Source organism: Dama dama, chromosome 21 (genome assembly GCF_033118175.1).
Source record: "Dama dama isolate Ldn47 chromosome 21, ASM3311817v1, whole genome shotgun sequence".
Taxonomy (NCBI): domain Eukaryota; kingdom Metazoa; phylum Chordata; class Mammalia; order Artiodactyla; family Cervidae; genus Dama; species Dama dama.
Window position 1 is genome coordinate 23,954,777 of NC_083701.1, and position 11,384 is coordinate 23,966,160.

Consider the following 11,384-nt stretch of genomic DNA (forward strand, 5'->3'; position numbering starts at 1 on the left):
TTCATAATTTGGAGCTAATTTGAAAGGGAAATAAGGGAGTGGAATGGAAATTTAAATATAAGTGCTGCACACATATTATAGTGATGGGTATATGAAATTTGGCAGCATCACCCACCCCCCAAAATGAAGAGGAAAGTCTTAAATGGAAAATTTTTTTTTTTTTTCCCCATAGTCGAGGGTATTTTCCAGTTCTTGGAGGATGTGTAAGTAGACCTGTTTGACTCTCAGTTTCCCACATTCCTGAGAAGTCACACGTGTAGTTTTCTGAACTTTACGGATTTGCAAGAAAGGTCCATAATGTCTAGGAGAAGCCATTTGACTAATCTCGGTGAGCTACACAGGGCAAATAGGGAAGAACAAGTAAAGGATGTTCTTAAATGTAGCAACAGGGTATCCAGAGGCACCACAATGCTCACAATAGCTTGTCCTCTTTTAATATTTTTTATTGTAAGTCCATTCCCTCTAGGTTACTCATGGTGACATTAGAGGTGTCACCAGGCCTCATCTTTTTCTTTATGGAAACGTGACAGAGAGTAAATAACATTTAACTACTTTTTAAAAAGATCTTGCAGACTCTAGGTCTAAAAAGAGAGAATGAGGTCTTATGTCATACAGAGTGACATAAGTCAGAAAGAGAAAAAACAAATATCGTATATCAACGCATATATGTGAAACCTAGAAGAAAGGTACAGATGAGCCTATCTGCAGGGCAAGGACAGAGACACAGACACAAAGAAGGGCCTGGTGGACACAGCTGGGAAAAGAGAGGATGGGATAAATTGAAAGAGTAGCATTGAAATATATACATTACCATGTGGACAATAGATAGCTCCTGAGAAGCTGTTGTATAGCATAGGGAGCTCAGCCTGGTGCTCTGTGATGACCTAAAGGCGTGAGATGGGGGCTGGGAGGAAGGTTCAAGAGGGAGGGGATATACATATCCATGTACACTTTATTGTACTGCAGAAACACAACATTGTAAAGGGATTACCCTCCAATTAAAAACTAAAAATAATTAAAAAATTTTTTAATTATGCCTTTTTTTAAACATGCTTCTGTTATGTGTTTTCAAAACTAACCATAGACATTAGAGGAATGGATTGCTTCAACATTTTCAATCAAATAAAATTAAATGGAGAAAATGAATGAAAGAGGGATGTCACACCTTCTATTTAACACTGGATTTCTCACAAAGCTGCAATGCAAGCAAACTAAATGGAATCATTTTTTGGTTTGTTTGCTTTGTTTTTTTTTTAGCCACTGCATATCACATTCAATAAATATTACACACACACACACACACACACACACACACACACACACACAATTTGTCAGGTTATTTAACAATAACAGAATCTTTCAGGCACCTAAAGGGAGTGAATCAACTCTATTGTTTATTCGTGTTCTTGAGAAATTAAGAACATTTTGCTCCTCACATTTTAGATCTCTTGCAGAATTCCTGTGGTTTCTGATGCACCTGTAGGTACTGCTGGTCCCCAGAGACAGGGTGGCCTGTGGGGAACAGGTGTTGAATAAGGACTAGAATCATGTTGTCCATCGTCTGTCATCAGCTGTGGTTCTAATGCTACCTCTGATTATGTTTTTCACATAAAATAACACCATTAGGGACCTGTCAGTTCCTCTTCCCCTGTGAGTGAAAGATTTTCCTCCAGTTTTCTCATGCAGAGCCCCAGCAGTGTTCTTGTGAGCCTGAAAAAATAAGTCTTGAGCCCCCAACATCTTCTGTGGATTCTGCTCCATATGCATTTGTGTGTATCACACACCCCAACACACACAACCTCTTGAATCAAAGAACAAGAAACAAAAAAATTCTTAATCTCTACATTATATTTCTTGCTACTATATTTGTAACTTACATCATTAGTCTTTACCGGATATTTCTATTTAGTTTGTTGATTTTTTTTTTATCTCCTTGATCAACATTGGCTCATTTACTTTCAGACAAAAATTAATTTGAAAATTTTACTTAAAAAATGTGGTCATGACAAAAGGTGTTCATTTTCTCCGGGAGTCCACCTTTTAGTAATCAAAACAGCAAGTGGCTTTGTCTTACTGTTTTCATAGAAGACCAACTGCTTCTGATGTGGGCTTCATAGTCCACCAATGTTTGGTTTCTAGTACCTTTTACTTGCTTCCCAGGTGGTACTAGTGGTAAAGAATACACCTACCAATTCAGGAGACATAAGAGACGTGGGTTCGATCTGGGGTCAGGAAGATCTCCTGGAGGAGGGCATGACAATCCACTTCAGTATTCTTGCCTGGAGAATCCCAAGGATAGAGGAGCCTGGAAGGCTACAGTTCATGGAGTTGCAAAGTCAGACATGACTGAAGCTACTTAGCACGTATGCACACTTTTTATTTACTGAGGAATGTCTTCCCTCTTTCCCTCCCTCCTACCATTCCTCCTCCTTCCCATCTTTCTTTCCTTCTTTGCCCTTATTTCACCGCAGATTTGAAATATCTATAAGTAATGATGAAAAATACTCAGAGTCTCTCCCTGTTCCCTCTCTCCTACATGAAGTTGTTGAGAAAATACCCAAAGAAAAATGTGCCATCCATTCTCAAAAATCTCTTAATTACCTAATAGTAAATGATATCATATTTACTATTTGATGAGTAATAGTAAATATGATATCATTTACTATTTATGTTAATTGATATTTCTCCTTGGAGCATTGTTATATGAATAATACTAATGGAGTAATTATTCTACCTTCTAAATGTAAATGTGCACATCTTTTCTTGATTTCCCAGAAGCATTGTTTCATAAGTACAGCTCTCCCAAGGTCTGCAGGATGCTTGCAGATTTTCCAGCTCTTCCAACTTCAGTGTCACATGTTTTCAGGCTGAAGAAAATGCAAAACAAATGGTTTTGATTGTTTTGAGACTGTGTCCTGACTCATAAACTGCTCTTTCCAAAATTTCCTTGAAAACATTCTTCTGACCCCACAGCCAGAGCACTTTCCCTCAGATGGGAGCAGAGGATCCCTGAGTTGTGTCATCATGAACCAACTCTCCTGCAGGCTCCTCCTGGGCAGATGGAGCACCAGCCCTGTGCTTCTGCCAAGACCTTCCTGTTCTGCAGTGTCTGGAGCCTCTGGGCTTTAAATGGTTAAGTTCTTCAGGATCATGGTCAGCAAGAAGAGTGTCATTGCATGTAGGTCTCCTGTGCTGGTGAGATCACCACTCGGTAATTGGTTCAGTTAGGAGAAAACAAAACAAACAAATTGTGTCTCTCAGATGTTAGCAAAGAGGTGGCTTTAACATAATACAAGTCCTTCTTCTGTGAACTACCTACCAGGGAGCTTCCTTTGTCCAAGTTTATTTCCAAAACAAGCTCCAACCTCCCACCTTGAGATGGACGAGAGCTTTAGTGCACGAACGTGCGTGCACATACACACACACATCTCTGGCTGTCTGAAGCTCTAAGCTCAAAGTGTTAGTTGCTCAGTCATGTCTGACTCTTTGGGACCCCACGGACTTTTTCCCACCAGGCTCCTCTGTCCATGGGATTCTCCAGCAAGAATACTGGAGTGGGTTGACATTCCCTTCTCCAGGGGATCTTCCTGTCCCAGGGATCGAACCCTAGTCTCCTGCATTGCAGAAAGATTTTTTACCATCTGAGCCACCAGGCTGTCTGAAATCCCAGTGAATTGTGCCCCCGGCAAGTTAAATGGTGGAGGTGGGAGATTAGGGTGGAAGGTGAATGCACACCCCAGGAACACCCATGTGTGGGCACATCTTGCCATGAGTTCTTCCAATCTTAATTAAAGGGAATGAGAAGGAGAATTCCACCGGCAGGTTTGAATGTTTTTCTAATACTCAAGTTAGAGATTTTACTAGTTACCTAGGACTGCTGTAACAAAGTATGACAAGCTGGGTGGCTTAAGAAATTTACTGTCTCACAGTTCTGGAGGCCAGGAATCTGAAAACAAGGCAGGGTTGATACCTTCCTGGGGATTCTGGGAGAATCTGTTCCATCCTCCCTCCCAGCGTTTAGCACTCTCTGGCAGTCCTTGCGTGTCTTGGCTTCTAGAAGCATCGCTCTGCTCTCTGTGTGTGCCAGTGTCCAAATTTCCCTCTTTCATGGGGATGTCTGTAATATGGGATTTAAAGACATATTACTGCAATAAGGAAGGCTGAGCGCTGAAGAATCAGTGCTTTAGAATTGTGATGCTGGAGAAGACACTTGAGAGTCCCTTGGACTGCAAGGAGATCAAACCAGTCAATCCTAATGGAAATCAACCCTGAATATTCATCGGAAGGACTAATGCTGAAGCTGAAGCTCCGATACTTTGGCCACCTGATGCAAAGAACTGACTCTTTGGAAAAGACTCTGATGCTGGGAAAGATTTAGGGCGGGAGGAGAAATGAGCAACAGAGGATGAGATGGTTGGATGGCATCACTGACTCAATGGACATGAGTTTAAGCAAACTCCAAGAGATAGTGAAGGACAGGAAAGCCTGCAGTCCATGGGGTCGCAAAGAGTCGGACACAACTGAGCAACTGAACAACAACAAAAACTGCAATATGACCTCGTCTGAACCTGATGACACCTGCCAAGACCCTGTTTCCGAATAAAGCTGCATTCACAGGCTCTGGGTAGCTGATTTTTGAGTGTGCGCCATTCAATCTAGTGCAGGGACCATTACGTGTTGGGAGACATTGATAAAGCCCCCATCATCAGCATGATGTGCTGCTTGGGAGTCCATGTGCTGCACCTGGCCTGTCTCATCTGTTGTGTCTAAGAAAGAAAAGTCATTTAGGTTTTATTTTAGAAATATATGCTATATAATTTTAAATTACTTCTTTCTTTTATTTGATTCTTGAATGGTTATTTTTATTTATTTACTTATTTATTTTTGGCTGTCCTGGATCTTTGTTGCTGCCTGCAGGCTATTCTCTATTTTCAGCGAGCAGGGGCTACTCTCTAGTTGCAGTGAGCTGGCTTCTCATTGTGTTGGCTTGTCTTGTTGCAGAGCACGGGCTTAACGTATGCAAGCTTCAGTAGTTGTGGCTCATGGGCTCAGTAGTTGCAGGTTCTGGGCTCTAGAGCATAGCTCAATAGTTGTGGAGCATGGGCTTAGTAGCCCTGCAGCATGTGGGATCTTCCTGGATCAGGAATCAAACCCACGTCTCCTGCATTGACAGGCATATTCTTTACCACTGAGCCACCAAGGAAGCCCTCACTGCTTTCTTTTACATGAATATTCTCCTTTTCCCCACAGGATTGTTTTGCCAGCTTTTAGGAAACAACTCTTATGGGGAAAAGCAGGTTCTCTTTTAGCAGCTTAAATTGAGGAAGAAATTCCAGATACGTATACCTACCTACATGTTTTTTTGCAACTAACTCTGGTCATGTCTACATTTTCCCAGGAGTTCTAATATTACCTTATTTTACGTTTCTAGTGGTTGCTCTAGAGTAGTTCGCAATATACATTTACCAGTACTCCAAGTCCACTTTCAAATAACACTGTATTGCTTCATGAGCAGTATGAATCTTTCCCAAAATCAGGAAAAGATTGAAGGCAGAAGGAGAAGGAGGCAGCAGAGGATGAAATAGTTGGATGGCATCAACAACTCAATGGACATGAATTAGAGTAAACTCCTGGAGATAGTAAAGGACAGAGGAGCCTGGCATGCTGCAGTCCATGGGTCACAAAGAGTCAGACACAACTTAGTGACTGAACAACAACAATGCGTAAGTATATATATGTGTGTATATATATCACTGTTTAGTCACTAAGTCATGTCCGACTTTTGGCAACTCCATGAACTGCCAGTATGCCAGGCTCCTCTGTCCTTTACTATCTCTAGGAGTTTTCTCAAACTCATGTCCATTGAGTCAGTGATGCCATTCAACTGTCCAATATATATATACATATATATACATGTCAATGTATATATATGTATGTATACATAATCAAATACATGGTATTATTTTGAACAAACAGGTCAATCTACAATAGGGAAAATAAAACTTTTTGTTTACCTTGACTTATTCCTTCTTTGATACTCTTCCTTTCTTTATGTGGATCTTAATTTCTGACCTACATCATTTTTTTTCTCTCTAAAGAATTTTTTAAAACATTTCTTGCAAGGCAGATCTCCTGGTTATGGATTTCTTCAATGTTTGTTTACCACAAAAATCTTATTTCTTCTTCACTTTTGAAGGATAATTTCAAAAGTACAGAATTTTAGGTTGGTGGGGAATTTTTTCTCTACACTTATTTCACTCACTCTTTTCTGGCTTGATGGTTTCTAAGGAGAAGTTGTTGATATGATAATTTTTATCTTTGCTCCTCTATATGCAATGTGATTTTTTCCCTCAGGCTTCTTCCAAGATTTGGTACTTTATCTTTGATTTTCTGCAGTTTGAATATGATAGCTTCCACTGTAGTTTTATTTGCATTTATCCTGTTTTCTTTTCTCTTATCTTTCTTGTTCTGTAGTTTGGTGTCTGATGTTAATTTTGGAAAAGTCTCAGTCATTATTGCTTCAAATATTACTTCTATTTCTTTCTCTTTTTTTCCTTAAGGTATTTTCATTATGCGTATGTATACTTTTTACATTTTTCCTACAGATCTTTTCCCTACTTTGCTGAGATGTTGTAAGGATTCAATGAAACAATATATTCAAAATGCTTAGCACAAAGCCTAGAACATAATGCATGCATGCTAAGTCGCTTCAGTTGTGTCTGACTCTGTGCGACCCTGTGGACTATGACCTGCCAGGGTCCTCTGTCCATGGGATTCTCCAGGCAAGAATATTGGAGTGGGTAGCTATTCCTTCCTTCAGGGGATCTTTCTGATCCAAGGATCAAACCCGCGTCTCCTGCATAGTGGGCTTATTCTTTACCACTGAGCCACCAGTACCTAGCACTAAAACTGGAGGAACTCTGCACGCTGTCTCTAATAGAAAAGCAAAAGATGAGCAGTGGTCACAGCAGTTCTTGAATTTATAGCATTTTATTAGAATTTTAAGAGGTGAAGTCATATTTAATTCTGTCTGGATAAGAAAGCAATGCTTTGGCAGTGGGTATATCTATTGAAGTGTTTTAGGTAGGGACAAAGCAATTTAATTTCCATAGACTATTAAAGTTGATTCCTGAGTTGTTAGTCTCTAGGTCACCAAGAAAATGATCATGCATTTTACCAACAGTTTAAAGTTTGGTACATTATACTCCTCAGATTCTTTTTCTATTTGAAACTTACTTGCAATTATTTTTCTCCCTTAAACCACGAAAGTTCCTTCCAACAATTCATGGGAGTTTTTCAGAATTTTCAAGAGCAAGTCGTATCCATTTACTTTTGTTTTTTCTCCACTCTTAGGTATATACACCAACGAATCAAAAACAGAAACTCAAATAAGTTAATTGTACACCTATGTTATTAGCAGCATTAGTCATAATAGTCAAAAGGTATTCATTCACAGAAGAATAGACACATGTGGTCCAACCATACAATGGTATATTATGCAGCCATAAAAAAGAAATGAAGCACTGACACATGTACAGTACAGGTGAGCTTTGAAAACATCATGCTAAGTGAAATAAACCAGACTCAAAAAAAAGAGACAGATACTGTGTGATTCCACTTACATAAGGTACCTAGGATGGGCAAAAATCATGGAGACAGAAAACAGCTTAGGGGATGGGGGAGAGAAAAGCAAGGAGTTTTGCTTAAAGGTGACAGTTTTTGGGTGATGGAAAAGTTTTGAAGACAGACAGTGGTTATGGCTGCACAACAATGTGAGAGTGGAATTAATGCCACTGAAATTAACACTTTAAAATGATTATGATGGCAAATTTTACATTTTAAATACTTTATCAAACACAATAACTGTCATGAAATCTTTCTATGTGAAGCAACAGATAAATTTTAAACACTATATTGATGTCAAATATGCTCCATTAAAAAGAAAAAAACCCAATTCCAAGTAAAGCATGTTTTAATAAGTATAAATATGTTCTCTGATTGATTATATTCTTTGCAGCCAAAGATGGAGAAGCCCTATACAGCCAGCAAAAACAAGACGGGGAGCTGACTGTGGCTCAGATCATGAACTCCTTATTGACAAATTCAGACTGAAATTGAAGAAAGTAGGGAAAACCACTAGACTATTCAGGTATGACCTAAATCAAATCCCTTATGATTATACAGTGGAAGTGAGAAATAGATTTAAGGGACTAGATCTGATAGACAGAGTGCCTGATGAACTATGGATGAATGTTTGTGACATTGTACAGGAGACAGGGAGCAAGACCATCCCCAAGAAAAAGAAATGCAAAAAAGCAAAATGCCTGTCTGAAGAGGCCTTACAAATAGCTGTGAAAAGAAGGGAAGCAAAAAGCCAAGGAGAAAAGGAAAGATATACCCATTTGAATGCAGCGTTCGAAGGAATAGCAAGGAGAGAAAAGAAAGCCTTCCTCAGTGATCAATGCAAAGAAATAGAGGAAAACAACAGAATGGGAAAGACTAGAGATCCCTTCAAGAAAATTAGAGATACCAAGGGACCATTTCATGCATAGAGATACCAAGGGACCACTTCATGCAAAGATGGGCTCAATAAAGGATAGAAATGATAGGGACCTAACAGAAGCAGAAGATATTAAGAAGAGGTGGCAAGAATACACAGAAGATCTGTACAAAAAAGACCTTCACTACCCAGATAATCACGATGGTGTGATAACTCACCTAGAGCCAGATATCCTGGAATGTGAAATCAAGTAGTCCTTAGGGAGCATCACTATGAACAAAGCTAGTGGAGGTGATGGAATTCCAGTTGAGCTAGTTCAAATCCTGAAAGATGATGCTGTGAAAGTGCTGTACTCAATATGTCAGCAAATTTGGAAAACAGCAGTGGCCACAGGACTGGAAAAGGTCATTTTTCATTCCAATCCCAAAGAAAGGCAATGCCAAAGAATGCTCAAACTACCTCACAATTGCATTCATCTCACACGCTGGTAAAGTAATGCTCAAAATTCCCCAAGCTGGGCTTCAGCAATATGTGAATCGTGAACTTCCAGATGTTCAAGCTGGTTTTAGAAAAGGCAGAGGAACCAGAAATCAAATTGCCAACATTCGATGGATCATTGAAAAAGCAAGAGAGTTCCAGAAAAACATCTATTTCTGCTTTACTGACTGTGCCAAGTCCTTTGACTCTGTGGATCACAATAAACTGTGGAAAATTCTTAAAGAGATGGGAATACCAGACCACTTGACTTGCCTCTTGAGAAACCTGTATGCAGGTCAGGAAGCAACAGTTAGAACTGGACATGGAACAACAGACTGGTTCCAAATAGGAAAAGGAGTATGTCAAGGCTGTATGTTGTCACCCTGCTTATTTAACTTATATGCAGAGTACATCATGAGAAATGCTGGGCTGGAGGAAGCACAAGCTGGAATCAAGATTGCCAGGAGAAATATCAATAATCTCAGATATGCAGATGACACCACCCTTATGGCAGAGAGTGAAGAAGAACTAAAGAGCCTCTTGATGAAAGTGAAAGAGGAGAGTGAAAAAGTTGGCTGAAAACTCAACATTCAGAAAACTAAGATCATGACATCCAGTCCCGTTACTTCATGGCAAATAGATGGGGAAACAGTGGCTGACTTTATTTTTCTGGGCTCCAAAATCACTGCAGATGGTGATTGCAGCCATGAAATAAAAAGACACTTACTCCTTGGAAGGAAAGTTATGTCCAACCTAGACAGCATATTAAAAAACAGACATTACTTTGTCAACAAAGGTCTGTCTCGTCAAGGCTATGGTTTTTCCAGTAATCATGTATGGATGTGAGAGTTGAATTATAAAGAAAGCTGAGCACTGAAGAATTGATGCTTTAGAACTGTGGTGTTGGAGAAGACTCTTGAGAGTCCCTTGGACTGCAAGGAGATCCAACCAGTCCATCCTAAAGGAGATCAGTCCTGGGTGTTCACTGGAAGGACTGATGTTGAAGCTGAAATTCCAATACTTTGGCCACCTGATGCAAAGAGCTGACTCATTTGAAAAGACCCTGATGCTGGGAAAGATTGAGGGCAGGAGGCGAAGGGGATGACAGAGGATGAGATGGTTGAATGGGCATCACTGACTCAATGGACATGAGTTTGAGTAAACTCTGGGAGTTGATGATGGACAGGGAGGCCTGGCGTGTGGCAGTCCATGCGGTCACAAAGAGTCGGACATGATTGAACGACTGAACTGAAATAAATCTATGCAGATCAGTTTCCAAAGCAGAAAGAAATCTGACCAGAATTTGACTGACCCCACTGCAGTGGCTCAGGGGAACTGGGAGACCACTCGTTGTGATGGTGGAGTCCTAAGGCTAAACAGTATTAGAGGAATGAACCATAATACACAATGTGGTTGGGTGTCTGAGATCATCAGTGGAGCTCCACACTGTGAGCAAGGACCTGTGGAGAACTGAAGCTCCTACCTTGTTAATGATTCCTCTGTTTTCAACAACTCCTTCAGCACCAACTATGACAAGGTTCCACTTTCTCCATGATGTAGCCAACTGCAGCATCAGGGACCACAGTGAAGGGGACACTGAGGTGGCAGAGGGCTTTGGCCATCTTCTTACCTGATAAGTCAGGCTGTGACTCTGTAATGTATGCCCTGAAATGCTTCTTGGTGCCAGGGCAGCTTCCAAGACACTCAGGACCACTCTGGGGTAGGAGGTGTGCATTAATATTCTTGCCCCATCTTTGATCAAAGTATGGCACAGATCTGCAATTTTATTTCTCGACAGTGATAGTTTCCTGAGGAAAATCTCTCCCCGCTCCCCATGATCTTTTTACATTTGGAGTAATCAGAGTATTCCAGGGAGGGAAGGCTGCTGAAGCCCAGGAAGAGCTCACCGCCCGACGACATGGCCTCTGAAGAGCATGCCACGGGGTTTCTGTGGCCCTGGTGAGATTCGCCCTCAGGGCCTGGGTTGTCGCCCCTGCATCTCTTCTCAAGTACTCCATCAAAGTCCAGATGGCAGCTACTGCTGAGGCCATGTCAGGATCTTCTTTGAGCTGAGACTTAAAGTATTCGATTAACTCCTTGTTGTCCATGGTGCCCTCTGGACCACGGAGCCTGAGAGGCTCTGAGCCACGCATGAGGCCTGATTAGGTCCCGCCATCGTGTGGACTCCAACCACACTGACTAACAGCGCGAGGCCTGGCTCTACACTCCACTTCTCTCCATCAACTTTTAAAATGCATGATTTTTTTTTCCCTCTGCACCATTTGTGTATGTGGATATTGTACTTTTCACAAAAATGGTATTTCATGTTAGGTACTGTTTCGTAACTTCTATATTTTACATAGAGGAGTATTTCATATATTACACATTCTCATGTATAGTAGTCTTC

The 11,384-nt window shown here is 40.7% G+C and overlaps 1 pseudogene; it reads right to left on the reverse strand.

The window, feature by feature from the left end:
• Positions 1 to 4,670: 4,670 nt before the first annotated feature.
• On the reverse strand, positions 4,671 to 11,085 carry LOC133042196 (translation initiation factor eIF-2B subunit alpha-like; annotated as a pseudogene).
• Between the last annotated feature and the right edge of the window lie 299 nt (positions 11,086 to 11,384).